The sequence below is a fragment of the Vulpes lagopus genome, chromosome 24 (genome assembly GCF_018345385.1).
Source record: "Vulpes lagopus strain Blue_001 chromosome 24, ASM1834538v1, whole genome shotgun sequence".
NCBI classification, from domain to species: domain Eukaryota; kingdom Metazoa; phylum Chordata; class Mammalia; order Carnivora; family Canidae; genus Vulpes; species Vulpes lagopus.
Window position 1 is genome coordinate 10,908,083 of NC_054847.1, and position 10,908 is coordinate 10,918,990.

Here is a 10,908-nt window from a genome sequence, read left to right on the forward strand (position 1 = left end):
TGGGTTTCTTTCCTGTTGTCTTTGCAGGGTTGATTTGGTGAGAAGTGAGAATTGGCCCATCATTCTTCCCGTTTCCTTGAAAACCTTGCTCCTGATTCAGGCCTATACCCAGAGAAGTGACAGGGCTAGTAGACTCGGGATTCCCTGCTCAAAGGTCTGGGGGCTTGAGGTTCAGTGGTCTGGAGTTGGAGAGCGTATTTGATATTGCCATGGGTTCCCAACTTTATTGCAGCAAATCTTTTCCTTCCATCCCCTTCATGCCTTCTCAGGGCTTATCGACTAACATCTGCACAAAATGGGTGCTTAAGGGCTCCTTGAGTGAAGAGCTGGAAGCAGAGGCCAGGGCCCTTCCCTTGGATGGCCCCAGTGAATGGTTTTCTGGTGGTTGGAAGTACATCCTTTGCCTTCCTGGGTGGGGAAGGGGGCCTGGGATCTTCGAGCTCTCCGGGGCTTCAGGTTAGAGGGTCTGAGACTTGGCACCCAGGGTCCTCCTCCCTTCATCCACCTAGCTTACTCAGAACATCTGGAAGGGTCCTGGCCACATCCAGATGTGGTTTTGGGGGCTTCCTGCTCTACAGAGAACCTGATCCTTTCTTTGAGTGCCTGGAAGTGGGGCTGCCCTTTCTTTGCCCATCTCCACTGTGGCCTTTAGGGTACCTACGCCCATCAAGACCAACAGATCTAGAGGCTGGGGCAGGAGCTAAGGTGAACAGGAGCTAAGGTGAACTCCAGGAATCATACTGTTCCTTAGGGTTAATTCTGGAGGTCAAAGCCAAGAGTTCCTCCTCTCAACCCTGGGGAGGAGGGAGGAGGCAGTTACCCTCCCCAGGACTGTATCAGTAGAGCCTATAGATGTTTCATTATTACGTAATTTGATTTCTTGCCCATATCTCCTCTTATCTTCCAACCACTGTGGACGGAGACAATTTTCTTCTTTGTTCAGTGGAGGAAACTGGAGCTCAGAAGACTTACATATTTGGTCCATGCCTCCTCTGTGGCTGTGTCTTTCTCTATGTCATCTCTCCTCTTAACAACGGTCCCCGTCTCGACCTCAGGAATCTGGCCCAGGTCCTGACTTTCCTACCTTCTTGCCCTTCTCATCCCCAGTTTCCCTGTTTTGAAATTGGGGCTGAGAAGAGAAGAAGAAGACTATGGTCAGCCGTCTTTCTTGTTCCCCCCTCTAAAAAAAGAAAGTAATAATAATCATAAATAGGCATTGAGTTCTCTGATTTATGGGGCTGGCATAGTGAGCCGCCTGTGTATTAAAAAGTCTGAGGTTGCATCGAAATAAATAGTGGAGTGTGCTATACCAACTTCCTCATTTTCTACCTTAAAAAAAAAAAAAAAGAAATCGGATTGAACCATAAACTTAAATCTTCCTCAGCCCAGAAGGAAATACACACTATTGAGTCTAAACACTATCGATCCCTGCCTCTTTCGGAGGGCAAAGGTCTCTGTTTTCTTACTCAAAATTCTTGTTCCTTCAATGGGGTCAGGGGGAGGCTGCAGATGGAGGAGGGGATATTGGGGGTGTGTGAGGCTACCCGGTATGTCTGCAAGTTTACATGTTTGTGGGGGCATTTGTATAAGGGTGGTATTAAGTATATTTGTTCAGGCTTGGGAAGTGGAAATGTGTGTTTGGGGTGTATGGGTGCCAGTAGTGACTGTTTGGTGTCTGTGAATGTGTGCATATGTGGTCAGTTCTCAGGCCCCCTAGGCTGGGCTTCCCCAGGGCACTGAGAGGGAGTGGCCTGCTAGCCTGCCCCCTACCTGGCTCCCACAGCCCTGTGACCTATGGCAGGACTTCCAGAAGTGATCTCACCAGAGAGGTCACTGTGTCCTAGTCTCCCCCTACCCCAGCTCTCCAACACCCCCATCCAATGCCCTCAGTAAAAGGCCTACTTGCAGGGGCAGGGGTGAGCCTTGGCTGACTCCTATAGACCAGAGGCCAATGTCAGGAAGGGTAGAGAAGCCCTGGCCAGACTCCTTATCCTGGATGAAGGTGGCCACTGTGGTTCCCTAGAGTGGTCATCAGCTCCTCCAACAGTCAGCCTAGATTTTCCTTTTTGTGTTGGAGGAAACCCATTCCTCTGAAAGTAGAGGCTGCCCTCCCCTGCACAGACCAGGACAGGGGGTGGGAAGGGGCAGGGAGGCCTGGCAGCTTTGCCTCACCTGGGGTGGGGGGAGTTCACAACGGAAGCTTTCACTCTGAGGGAGGTAGCAGAGTATTGCTCCATCCCTCCACACTCCCACCAGAGACTTCTCCCACTTTGAACTCAGGTGAGAGGGCTACTCTCCTGTGGCGACTTGTAGAAAGGGCCAGGGCTGGGGACTCTGCCAACCCCCACTCCTCCCCCCAATGCTTTAGGCCAGTCTTTTAATGAAGTCCCATTGTTGGAGGGGGTCCTCAGGGATTCTTGAATAAAAAGGTTTCATTTCACACAGGCAGGGGTGGGGGGGTTGGGAGAGTGTGGGGGAGGGTGGGGAGGGTCCTGAGAGAGTAAGTTCCTCATTCAAAAGCACACAGCAAGTGAGAGGCAACCCCTTCACCCCCCACCCCCCCACCCCAGCTTTCCTGAGTCCAGTGTCCTTCCCAGTGCCCCAATGAGTGGGTAGAGATATTGCACATCCAGCCACTCAGCACACGTGCTTCTGCACATCAGAGAACACAAGCATCCATTCATCTGTGTGTATACACACGCACATATATAGAATATGTGCACGTATACAAAGAAATGTAAATGGGCTGATGTATTGAGGTGTGTTCACAGCAGGTACAGGGACATTGCCTCCATCGAAGCTTCTGGCACGCATTTATGCGTGATCCAGGAGTACACATACTGGTGTCCAACACATATCTGCCCTTCCCTTCCATGGAGGCCACCAGGGAGAACTGGGGTGAAAGTGGGTGGGTTGATTGGGTGGGGGTCAGGAAGACTAGAATCAGGACAGCCAGTGGAGTGGAGTGGTGGGGTAGCCCCTTCTCTCTCCCAGAAGGCAGCTGGGTCCAGGTGACTCCAAGCTCAGACACAAGACAAACCCTCTCCAGCCTTACAGTGTACTCTGTCCTTCCAACATGCATCTCCCTGGGGAATAGCAGGGCTTTGGGCAGGAGGGGGCAAAGTTCCTAAAGCCAGATTTCTCAGAGAGCTTGGTAAGTCCTGGACCATTACAATTTACTCCTTGGGTTTACTTCTAAATGCAGTCTTTCCAGGCTGAGGTGTCACTCTGGAGGTGGAACTCTGGGAATTTTCACCACAGATATATGGGGGTGGGTTGCTTTGGGGACACTGTGGAAGATTTCAAGCCACAGTAATGGAAGGCTCTGGGTGGAGGTGAGTCTGTAGCAAAGCAGGGATTTACTGTGGGTGTGCAGGCACTCACATCTTACCCTGAAGAGAGAAGTGGTATCTATCACTCGCCGGGCTCTTGGTGTTAGGAAAGTGGTGGGGTGGGGGTGGAATGGGAGGAGGGGATAGGAATGTTGTGTAGAGGAGGTGGTGAGCACAAGCAACCCCCCTCTTCAACTTTGCTGGGGCATAGGATAAAACTCATATCCTTTTAGGGACTAACAGCCACCAACAGATTCCTCCCTGCCCCCTGCCACCACGCAAGTGCACTGGAGGGCATTTGGAAGCGCCAACAGGGGTGCTCATCCTCCCCAGGGCTGAGGACTATAATGCAGGTGCCAGACGAACACAATTACAGCTCAGAGGGGAGGGAGACCCTTGCGGGCAAGACGGAAGGAGGCTCGGGAACAGAGGGACCCACAAGTATTTAAAATTTGGCCACAATGGCTGCCAGAGGGGGCCAAGGTCTTGATACAGACCAACCAACCCAGGCAGAAAGACTCCCAGTTCTGCCATCTGATAAAGCCAGCACAATGGGAAACAACGGATAAAGCTCTGCTGCTGCTTGGCAGCCTCCACGGGCTGGGGAGAAGCAACCATCAATGTCTCCAAGCTGAAGGTAATGTAGATGCTGAAGAAAACAAAGCAAATCCCAGAAACCACCTCAGCAGGTCTTTCCCTATCCACTCCCCTTCACTTCCATGAAACAGGTCTTGTCCACCGGACCGGACGGAGGCAGTTCAGAAAAGGACACTCGCAGAAATTTAAATTTAAATCTAACAATAACATAATCATTATTTATTGCCTGCTCACACTGCTCGCTATTCGGCATAATTTACTTCATTCAACCTCATAGATCTCTTTGAGTTGGAATGTATCATCCCCATTTTACAGATAAGAAAAGTGAGGTCCAGGGTCATCTTGCCAAGGTCACACCAAACCAAATTAAAGCTTACACTGTAGTAATGCATGGTTAGACTACCAGGCTGCTTTGCCTTGGCACCTCACAGTATCGAGTCTCCTCCCTACGGAGACTTTGGCACCTGGTAGGGACAGGCAGGGGCTGGGGTTCAGGGCTAGCGTCTGTCTTTTGGCATCTCAAGTAGGAGTGGTCCTCGGCCCCCACGTCCCCATCCTGCACTCCCTCCGGCTCCCCCAACCTCGAAGTCGGGCCGAACTCCTGCCATCGCACCCCGCTCCACCTGGGTCCCAGACTGGGTTCCTGGGGTGAGCGGACCCCCGCCCGCCACAGTCAGCGGTGTCCGCCGCCCTCGTCTTCTCCCACCTGCGCAGGCGGGTGGGGGACGCCGCGCGCCCCAGCCAGGTGTCTCCGCCCTTGGCCCGGCTCCAGCCCGGCTCCAGCCCGGCTGAGCGGCCTGGAGAGCCCGGGCCGAAGGCGCCTCGAAGGTGCATTTCGGGGAGCGCGGCCCAGGCGGCAGCCCCGAGCCCCGGAGCCCCTCGGTCCAGCAGGGTGTTGGCGCCCCGCACGCCTCCGGGGCTCGCCTTCCCTCCAGGCTCCGCGAACCCCCCGCAGTGCTCGCCCGGCCCGGGCCCGGCTCCCTCTCCGCCCGTCGGAGCCGCGAGGGCAGGGCCCCTCCAGCCACATCCCCGCGCCCCATCTCGGGGCAGGCGACGGGACCTCGCCCCGCGCCCCCGCGCCCCCGCGCCCCCGCGCCCCACCCCGGCTTCTCCCGGCGGCGACGCTCTGTGCAGTTTCGGTTTGTGTCCAGGCCGGGCTCGCGCTCCTCTCTGTCCTTTTCTGTGGGTCCCTCCACGTCCTCCGCTCCCAGCTTTCCGCTTCCAGCCTCTCCAGGCCGCGAGCCCTCGGCCCCCGCGGCCGCTGTGCCCGGGCGTCCCCGGCCTCCCCGCCTCCCGCCTCCCCTCGCCCGGCCCAGCTCCCAAGGTCGCTCCCCGGGCTCCGAGGGGGGCGGGCGCCTTCCCACCTTCCTGCCAACCCCCCCCCCCGGGAGAGGTACCAGCGCTGACCTTGAGGCGGCCAGGCTGCCCCCCCCCCGTGTTCTCCTGCCACCCTTGCCTCTCCTCGACTCGATGGCTCTCGGGTCGTGGCCACTGGTGGCAGGGGCGTGGGGGCGGCGCCTTCCCCTGGCGGCAACCCGCAGGGGCTTGCAGTCTCGGCTGCGCACCCGCGGCTCCGAGCGGCCCGGCCTGGGTCAGCGCCGGGCGGAGGCGGGGTGGACCTGCAGGCCGGGAGCTCAGACTTTACTTTTGTTGCTTCAACTTGCCCTGCACGGTCAGACCCGGCCGCCGGCTCACACGCACCGCGGGGAGTCCGAACCCTCGCCGGCTCCGCTCGCCGGCCCGACCTGCCGGCTCAGCGCCCCGCGCGCCCTTGGCCTCCGCCGAGGCCCCGGCGCCACAGGGCTCGGCGTCCGCCTCCTCCGCGCGCACTCGGGGCTCACCTGGCCCCAGAAGGGCGGCCAGCTGAATTTTCCCGGAGTTAGGTGAGCGCCCTCCGAAATCCCCCAGGCGGGATCCTCTTTAGGGCAAAGAAAAAGTTGCAGCAGCAGCAGCAGCAGCAGCAGCAGCAGCCGAATTCCTGGCTGCCTCTTCCCTCAGTAAAGCTAGCACCTTTCGGGGCCCAGACATTTGCCCACCTTCCCTCTCCTCTTCTGAGATAATTTGGCCAAGTCACTTCCCTATGCACAGCTGCGGTTTCCCGCTCGGGTTCACTGTTTACTTGGAATTTCTTTAAAACCAGCGGCGCCAAGTTGCCCTTGCTCTGCGTCTTCCCTGGGCGGGCCTCCCTCCGCCCAGGCCTTGCGGAGCTTCCAGAGGGCGCGGTCGGGCAAGGAGGGCTCGAGAGAGGCCTTGGCCTAGTCTGGGACGCGTCCTTCGGCCCTTTGCTCAATATCTCAGCCTCGCTCACCCCTGCAGATTGAGCTCTGGCCTTCACCGCGGGCCACCTCCCTTCGGCTCCGACAGAGTGCCCAGTGCCGTCTCCTCCTTAGGCACAGGCGGCAGCCAGGGGTAATCAGGATGTAGACACCCGAGAGAGGAGGGCTGGACCCAGTTCCACCCGCATCAGGTCTCCAGTTTCTTATCAATTGTCTAAAATGCCCTCACAGGGCCGGGCTCATTGGTGGTGCATATGTAGTGTGTGCTGGTTTGGCAAAGGCAGGGAAGTGACAGGCCCCAGGGTGCTGGGTGCATGTTGGGGGAGGAGAGAATGTGAAGGATACCTCTCCCAGAGGCCACTTTCATTCAGCTAAAGTAAACGAAGTTCCCTTTGGGGAATCAAAGTTTTGGGGCTTTCTGATCCGGCAGGACCTGAGGGTGTGGTGTGGGGAAAGGAGGCACTGTGTTTTGTGCATCCCGGTTGCAAACTTTGGCCCCAAACAGAAGCAGGCAGCAAGTGAAAGTGAGCAGAGATGTGGAAGGTGGGGGCAGAGAAGGCACCACCAGGGCAAAAGGCTGACGTTCTTGGGTGCAGTGGAGGGAAGAGGACACTGCTGTTTCCAGTCTCCAGGTCCCAGGCAGAGGTCTCCATTGAATCTGTTCATTTGCCTTTCTCCGAGGCCGGGACAAGTCTCAATCTCTTCCTCCCTAGGCTCCCACACCTTCTCAGTTACCCCAGGGACAGCTGTTTGTACCACTGCCCTCCTCCTAGGAGAGCTGCCTGCTTTTGGATCTGGCCCACCAATCGAAGCAATTCAAGACCTGCCTGGCGAGGAGGCTCCACAGTGGGGCCCTCCCTCCAGCTTCCTGGTGGGGTGGTGGACCCCCTTCTTCCCTAGAGATCCTCTAGAGCCAGAGTGTTGATGATCATTACTTTAAATTAAAAGTCCCTTTTTTCCTTTCCGTCTAAGCCCCAACTTAGTTTCAGAGAATGAAGCGTGAAAGCTCTTTTATGGAGATTACCGATGCTTCATTTATTCCCGCAAATGGCAAACACGGCCCGGGAAAAACCGAGCGAGCGAGCTCCTTGTCTCGGATCCTCAGCCGTCTCCGTGTTCACAAGCTCACTTGGCTGTGAGACGGGCGTCAGGGAAAGCCCCTGCAGTGGGCTTACCTGGGGAAGGGAATAGCTCCTTTGGTAGGTCTGCGACAGCAGTCTCCTGCTGGAGGGGATAAGGAACCAGCTACAAACCCCTGATTTGAGAACTGAGGGATTTGGGACCAAGGAAAGTGTGTGTGTGTGTGTGTGTGTGTGTGTGTGTGTGTGTGTGTGGTGGGGGTGGCCCAAGTGTTACTGAGGATCCCTGAGGAATTGAATTTATGCATGAGCGTTAGATACTGGTTATCCCCACTGGCCTGGCTGGATTTCGCTTCCATTTCCTTTGGACAGTGGGATTTGGGGTGCATTGCAGGAGAGAACCAGGAGACCCATGTGCCACTTCCTGACCTCATTGCACATTCCTGTGCCAACCCTACACCAGCCTTTGTGACTTCCATGCTGGGCCAAGTGGTTGTGTCCACAGTGACAGCTCTCAGTCCAGGGTTTTACTTTGTTACCTATGCACAGCCCCAAGGGCAGCCGGAAAGGGTGGGTCATTTTGGAAATGGATCCAGAACCTCTCAATCTTAGGCATACAAAACTCACCTAGTGACCTGGTGGTTGTCTCCTCCATAATCGAGGATTCTTTGGTCATTTCACAAGAGGCAGGTGGCAGGAAGTAAAATGACCTCCAGGAGGAAAGTGACAGAGGGTTCTTATTCTTTTGAGACAGAGCAGGAAAGTTTGAGAGGGAAAAGTAGAAGCTCCTGGAAGGAGAATTTCCCGAGTTCAGGCTGAAATTCCTTTGTGACACTGTGTTATTAACTCGAACACGGTGGCGGTTCCACATTCCGGCTATCCCACACTGGGACCTCTGACACAAAAGCTATTGTTTGGGGGGTTGTGTGGATAGCCAGGAGGGGCCATCAGCCCTTCTTCCTCTCACCTTAGGAAGCTCACAGGTTGCAAGGAAAGTGAAAGTGCTGCTTTTGTTTTAGAGGGACTTGTTTTTGTTTTATTTTGTTTAAAGAAGATAGCCTATGGAAGTGTGAAAGTGGGATTTGCCCTCCAGTGTCAATGGACTAGGCTGAAAAAAAGTGCAGTTTTCTTTAATATACAGCTGGTGACTTGTCTATGGCTTGCACGGGAGTCAAGCCTATTGCAGGTGCCTTTTCTCCCCTTAATGCATGATGACTCTTAGACCACAGAGGTCCTCAGTGGCCAAGAGGGGCTGTCTAAATGGGTTTTGAGAGCAAGATCATCCCACAGAGCCTGGGGAGGTTCCATGCAGTGAGGGAAGGCGAGGGTCCCCTAGGTTGGGGCCCGGGTGTGATGTGAAGTATTTGCGAGCACACAACACTGAGTCGGGAAAGGAGAAAAGAGGACTTGCTGCTTGCATGAACAGTTGCCAACTTTCATTAATTACTCAGTCACTTTAATGTGAAAGCAAATACCAAACTGCTCTAGTGCCCATTCTGGATTAATGGCCTGCAAAATTAGATGGGGAGGGGGCCAAAGTGAGAGTTGAGGTGTTCAGTACTATTCAACCCTCTTTTCAAATCCAGAGGGCTTTTGGGGTGGTTTTGCTTTTTTCTCCCCCCAGAAAATGCCTGAGGTGGTGGTCAGGGAATTGAAAACTTAAAAAACAAAACAAAACAAAAGATATTCCTTCGTGAACAGAGGCTGGAGTCCAGTGACAAGGAACATCAGAGGGAAAGCCTTAAGTGTCCTGATCGAGTATTCAGTCACTCAGCCTGGCCTAAACCGAGTGCCCGTGATGCAGGAACGTGGGCAACAGCGGGACGGCCTTCTCCTGTTCCAGGTGTCTGTTTTGGTGTGCGATTTCCCAGATTTTCAGATTAGACAGACGTGTTCCTGAAGGCTGTGCCTGGGTGTTTGGAATATTGTAAACATAATCGGAGCCCATCTCTTAACTTCAGGAATGTCAGAGACAATACCTCGGGGACCGTTTTTTGGTTGGTTAACTTAGCTGAACTTATGACCTGTGAAAGAGAAAACAAAGTCAAGTTTAGGTGAGCCTACTAAGGTAGCTTCAGGGAAAAAAAATTGCTTCCCTACTTCTCCCATGTCAAATCTGTTTAGGTGAGTAGACTATACCACAGATCTACAGAATTTTGAGGTTATGTTTGCTTTTCCTGGACACTTTTTCCTTCTTATCCTTGTGTTTGTTTGTAGGTACTATCAATCCAAATGTGCCAGCATTTTGCATGGATTTTTCTGAGAATTGTGTTTGCACGGAGCAGTGTCAAATAGCTTTCGGAAGTGTGGCTTTGGGTGTGGAATGGGGCATTTAGGGCTGGAATGCAGGGTGCCTCTGCATTCTGGTTGTCAGATGAAGTAGACCAAGATGGAGGGGGCATCCCTGAAATGGCTCCGGGTCTATTTTGGGGTAACGTTCCTCAGAGTTCTTGCTAAGGAAAGACCTTCTTCATCGTAAGTGTCACATTTCCAAATGGGCAAAACTGGGGCAGAAGAAATTTGAAACATCCTACTGGGGCCATTTTATGTTTAATAGCTTGCTGTGGGTTCACTGTTGCAGGCTCAGCCCTTGAAGTATACATTCTTGGAATTCTAGGGCTCTTCCTGGGATTCTCTTCCCAGAAGGTGAAATAGAAATTGGGCGAAACGGAGCAGATAGTACTCTGCTTCTTTAAACTGCTTCCCTTTTCCTCGCTGCCGGGACAAGGCTGTGGGTGAAGAGCAGGCCCCCAAATACCTGAGTTTAATAGTGTGCAGGTAGGGGGCAGATTGGGGGGAACTGGCACCCCAGAATGAACTCCTTTTTGAAATCAAATGAATTTATCCCAAGTGAATACCTTTAATAACATCGGAGGATGTTGAACACCAGTGGGGAGGAATTCAGAGCTGGCCTTTGAGCCAAAAGGTTTTCTTGCTGTTCAGGTTCAAAACTCAAATCCTAGGCCCTTGATATGTGTGTTTCCTCCAAGAGGTTATGGCACCTATACAAGGTTGCACTTGAACTAGTTCCATCTAAAAGAAAGTCCCTTTTCTTTCCCTTTTTAATTTCTATAGTTAAGGGCCTTATAAAAGAGACAGCTTGTGTCCTTTTCTTTGGGAACCCTAGACAGTCAGCTCTCAGCCCCTCTGTGGGGCCAAGAATTTACTACACACAGAGGTGGGGCACCAACAATCAAACAGAGTAAGTTCCAGAACCACTCAGGATCAAGAGGAAAAAGACCCCCTTGGATGATCAGAGTCGTATCTTTGGCGGCCAGACGAACGGATCATAACAATCCTTGCAGTTTTTCCAAACTTACCTAGAGTCAGAGTCTCATCTCTGCCATGCTGACAGGCAGATGACAGAGTGAAAATGGAAGTTTATGCCACTGTTTGGCCACTTAGGCTGTTGTTTATTTATTTTCCCGTGTGGGAGGGAGTGAAGAGATAACAGGAGGAAAGGATTTCCGGGGCTCTTTAACAGTAGACATAAGGCTGATCTTTTTTTTTTTTTCTTTTCTTTTCTTTTTTTTTAAATGGAGTTTTGCTGTTTAATAAATAAAACTGCACATGTCAATCTGGGCAATGTGACGTGTTTTTGATTGGATAAAAGATTCATGAGGA